Here is a 5,846-nt window from a genome sequence, read left to right on the forward strand (position 1 = left end):
TACTCAGAAGAGATTGGCCACATTTTCTTACCATTAAAAATGTAAAGTTACATAAAAATGTAAATATTTTGCACAAAAATATCTTCATTAATTTTTGTGTGTCAAACATTAAAGGAGAATTCTTCTGGAATTACTCAATTGTTTCAGAAAATTGTTGATGATTAAGGGATGTTGCATTCCTGAATTCTTTCATTTGTATCAAACAATTTTCTTTGATAATCTTAAAAACTTGTCTAGTATAGACAAATTATTTTATACCTCTAAAATATGGAAATTTTTTAAAGAAAACCAGTACATTAATAGCATATCTGAATATGGTCAAGCATAGGGAAATGTAAAATTGAGGGGAACTTTCAATGTCATGTTGACTACAAAATTAATAGCAATCAATTTCATAAGATGTTGGAGACCATACTGAATTATGGGTGTAGAGGAATTATTATAAATAATTGATTCATCTTCAAAGATCAGACATCAATTTTATGAAAATATTTTATAAAAATAGATCACTCTTTCTGATGGAAGCATAGAATTCCATTTTATATATACTGAGGGACATCTGTGTTGGTTCCATATCTTCACTATGGTGAATAATGCTGCAATAAACATACTTGTGCTGGTAAGTTTAGTATGGCATTGTTTTTGATCATTAGGATAAATGCCCACAAGTGGAATTGCTGGGTCATAGGGGAGTTCTATGTTTAGTATTTGAGGAACCTCCATACTGCGCTCCAGAGTGATTGAACAGGTTTACACTTCCAACAATAGTGCAGTAGGGTTCCCTTTTTTCCACATCCCCTCCAACATCTCCTGTTATTAGATTACTTGATTATAGCGATTCTCACTAGGGAGAGGTGCAATCTCAATGTTGTTTTGATTATCATTTCTTTTATGGCCAGAGAAGTTGAGCATTACTTCATGTGTCTATCTAATACTTTAACACACTCCCTAATGGGCAGTTATTTCTTTGATGATTTGTTTTGGGGAGATTAATTTTTTGAGTCATAAGTATATTTTAGATATGAGGTCCTTGTATGTTTTATGGCTAGTGAAGATCTTCTCCCAATCTGTGGGAGGAAAGGGAAGGACTTGGAAAAAATCATATTATGTGAAGTAAGCCAGACCCAGTATATGTCTAGCATAATCTTATCAGATGAGCAGAAAAGCTCAAAAACTATGTACATATGACCATATAAGATGATGCTAAACTAAGTGAGCCCCAAGATATGGACATAAGCAGTTTTTCTTTGTTGTTGTTTTTAATGCACTATGTGATTTTTTTTTGTTTAATTTGTGTGTTCTTCCCCCTATGTTATATCCCCCTATGGTTATATCCCTGTTGTCACTGTATTTGACCTTGGTACCCTTCATCTTGGATATATGTTTAACTAATTTGGAGAGAAGGGGAATAACAAAATGCTGAAATAAGGACAAAGGATGACCCATTACAACAATGATACTCACAAGACACTATGTTGGACATGAACTTTACAACTTCAGAGGGGCGCAGGAGTGAGGTAGTGGGAGAAGGAAGGGATAATAAGACAAAAACAAAGGAGGGGGTAGCAGTGCTCAAAAAGAAATATACTCATTACTTTACTCATGTAATTGTAACTCCTCTGTACAGCACCTTTACAATAAAATAAAATTTAAAAAGTAGATCAATTCAATAAAGAAAAGATGATAGAATGTTGGTTATATTTTTTAATCTTCTAATTACTTAATATGCAGAAGCATATTTAATGAAATGTTCTAAATGAAATGTATTGCTATACATTGTGATTCAATGATTTTGATATGTTCTGAAGTCACAAATTCTGTTTCACTCTGTTATAAAAAATTCTACTCCATAGGAACCCTATGAGGAGTTTAGGTGTAAAGGAAAAGAGAAAAAGATGCATACACCATAGTAACATTTGAGGGTGATGGCCTGTTTAATGGGAAGGACTCTAAATGCTTAATGTTCTTGAAAAATATAATTAATATTTCACTGTATTCCTACATTGACAATTTGGAGAGATCTAAAACCAACAATTGAATGAAATATCTGAACTACCTTGAAAAATAGCAGCAAGATAAACCACAATCCAGTAGACAGAAAAAAAATGATTAAAATTACATCAGAATTAAACAAATTAGAATAAAAAATACATAGAAAGAATCAATAAAACAAAGAGTTGGTTCTTCAAAAAAATAATAAAATTGACAGATCCTTAGCAAATCTTATCAGAAAAAGAAGAGAACACACCCAAATAAATAAACTCAGAGATGAAATGGAAACATCACCACAGAAGCAATCAAGATTCAGAACATTATAAGGGAATACTTCTCAAACCTTTATGCTAATAAGTTTGAGAACCTGGCAGAAATGGAGCTTTTCCTAGCAAATATTGACATGTCAAAACTAAACCAAGATTAGTTAAACCATCTTAACAGGCTCATATCAAGCATTGAAATAGAAAAAGCAATAAGAGACCTCCCATCTAAGAAAAGCCCAGGACCATATGGATTTACAGCAGAATTCTACAAGGTCTTCAAAGCAGAGCTCACACCAATACTCCTCCAACTCTTCAATGAAATTGAAAGAGAAAGTTCTCTACCGAATTCATTCCATGAAGCCATCATAACCCTCATCCCAAAACCAGGCAGTGACTCATCAAAGAAAGAGAACTATAGACTCATTTCTTTGATGAACATAGATGCAGAAGAGATGGGAAGGGAAAACAAAGGAGGAGGCAACAATGCTTGATACGAATTGTACTCATTACCTTGCCCCTGCAATTGTAACCAATCTGTACAGTATTTTCACAATAAAAAAATTAAGAAAACAAACTTCTCAACAAGTTCTGGCCAATCGACATCAACAATAAATCCAAAAAATGATGCACCACAGTCAAACAGGATTCATTTCAAGGATGCAAAGCTGGTTCAATATACGCAAATCAATTAATATAATTCATCACATCATCAAGAGCAAGGATAAGAACCACATGGTTATCTCAATAGATGCAGAAAAAGCATTTCACAAGCTCCAAAACCCCTTTATGATGAAGGTTCTGGAAAAATTAGCAATTGATGGAACATTCCCCAATACAATAAAGGCTGTATATGACAAACCTACAGCCAGCATTATACTTAATGGTGAAAAACTAAAGCCATTTCCTCTAAACTCAGGAATGAGACAAGGATGTCCACTCTCTTCATTTCTCTTCAATTTAGTATTAGAATGCCTAGCTACAGCAATAAGACAAGATGCAAACATAAAAGGGATCCAAATAGGGAAAGATGAATAAAACTTTCCCTCTTTACAGATGACATGATATTGTATTTAAAGAATCCCATGCACTTCACTCCCAAATTACTCAAGCTTATTCAAAACTTTGGTAAAGTAGCAGGGTATAAAATTAACCCTCAAAAATCAATGGCTTTTCTGTATGCCAACAATGAGAAAAGTGTGGCTGAAATCAGGAAAGCAACTCCATTTGTAAGAGTCCCACAAAAAAATAAAATACCTAGGAATCAACTTAACCAAAGAAGTGAAGGACCTCTATGATTAAAACTTCAAAAACCTGAAAAAGGAAATCAAAACAGAACTTAGAAAGTGGAAAACCCTCCCATGCTCCTGGATTGGAAGGATCAGCATCGTGAAAATGGTAATACTTCCGAAGGCTATCTATAAATTCAATGCAATATCTATCAACATTCCAACCTCATTCTTCAAGGAAAGAGAAGAGGCAATCTAAAAATTCATATGGAACAATGTAAGACCCCGAATAGAAAAAACGGTCCTTAACAGAAAGTACAGTGCTGGAGGAATATCAATACCAAATTTCAAACTCTACTACAAAGCCATAGTAATCAAAACAGCTTGGTACTGGCACAAGAACAGACCTCAGGACCAATGGAATAGAATTGAAAATCCAGAAATGAACCCACAGACCTATGGCCATCTAATCTTCGATAAGGGAGCTAAAGAAAATAGATTGGAGGAAAGACAGCCTCTTCAGTAAATGGTGCTGAAAAAATTGATTAATCACTTTTAGAAAACTAAAGCTAGATCATTACATATCACCCTCCACCAGAACCAACTCCAAATGAATGAAAAACCTCGGAGTCATAGCAAGCACTCTGAAACCATTAAAGGATGGAATAGGAGAAATGCTAGTTCTCTTTGGAACAGGCCGAACTTTCCTTAATAGAGACCCAGAAGCAGAACAAATCATAGAAAGTTTGGACAAATGGGATTGCATGAAATTGCAGAACTTCTGCATGGCAAAGGACATAGCTAGCAAGATCAATAGAAAGCCCACAGATCCGGAGAAGATCTTCACTAGCCATACAAAGGACAAGGGTCTCATATTTCAAGTATACCTGGAACTCACAAAATTAAATCCCCCAACAACAAATCTTCAAAGAAACAAATGCCCAAAAAATAAGTGGGCTAAAGACTTAAAGAGAAACTTCTCTGAAGAGGAAAGAAGGATGATCAAAAAATACATATAAAATATGTTGAATAAATAAATTAACAAAATAATGATTAACTAAAAACTTACAAATTGAAGATAATCTCATAACTGTTATCTTTGTTGTTTGATTAAATGAAATATTTAAATCTAAATATAACTGAATTTTGAGAAATAAATTGGGTAAGAAGGCTAAATTAAGTTTGAATGTCAACAACTGAATTTTGTTTTAGAATTACTTTATCTCCCTCTGTTGGTACCTAGCATTTCCCAATCTCTTTTATGAAAAAGAACTTACTCTTCTTACATGTAAAATGTATACATTAATGTACTCCACTCTCTTTTTATCCATCCAACCATGTCTGACCAAGGTCCAGGCACCCTGCCTTATATAGATAAATCAAATTCTCTGGCCATGAAAAGTGAAGCTTTCCTGTGATTATGAGGTTTAAGTTCAATGTGCTCCCTGTCCACCCATAACACAAATAAGACCTAGGGTTTTCTGGGCACCAAGAGGGCATGTGTCTTCTGGATGCTCTAACAGGATTATGATAGGAATGGTTTGGTCCTGGAAGGAACCAGAAGAAGGTTTTGTTTCTCTAAATGGTTGCAGGGAAAACAGGAAGATCATGATTCTTTTTAAGAAAAGGAAGCAGGCCTTGACCACACAGCATGAAGGTCAATTTGACCTTGGATTCTCCAGCATCCATAACTATGAGATATCAATTTCTGTTGCATACAAGGTGTCAGATGGAGGTGCTTGTTTTTTACCACCCCAAACAGACTAAGACACATTATATGAATATAGCATATTTTGTTTGTTCATGTACCAAATGTACATGAACTTAGAAATGTCTTTACTTTTTGTTGGGGGTGGGGGAGTCCGGCTGTGGGGCCTGAACTCTGGGCCTGGGCGCTGTCCCTCAGCTCTTCAGCTGAAGGCTAGCACTCTACCACTTGAGCCACAGCGCCACTTCTGGCTTTTTTTCTTTTTGCTTATGTGGTGCTGAGGAATCGAACCCAGGGCCTTGAGCATGCAAAGCAAGCGCTCTACCACTGAGCCACCTTCCCAGCCCCAGAAATGTCTTTACGTTTCTATTACTATAAATAATACTGCTATCCACATTCTTATACAGGACTTATATGGACATGCATTTTAATTTCTTTTGAATATACACCTAGGAATGGAATTATTTGACACTGTGTTTAATTAAGTTTATATAAGAAATCACAAGAGTATTTTCTAAAGTAACTATACCATTTTAAACTCATGACATCATGTTTGAGAGTTCTCATTACTCCACATACTAGCCAACAATTATAATTACCTTCACTTCATTAGCATTGCATATTCAACATAAGATTTTAGAACTCTTGTTCTTG

This window comes from Dipodomys spectabilis, unplaced genomic scaffold, assembly GCF_019054845.1.
Source record: "Dipodomys spectabilis isolate Male_0828 unplaced genomic scaffold, ASM1905484v1 ptg000048l, whole genome shotgun sequence".
Classification (NCBI taxonomy): Eukaryota; Metazoa; Chordata; class Mammalia; order Rodentia; family Heteromyidae; genus Dipodomys; species Dipodomys spectabilis.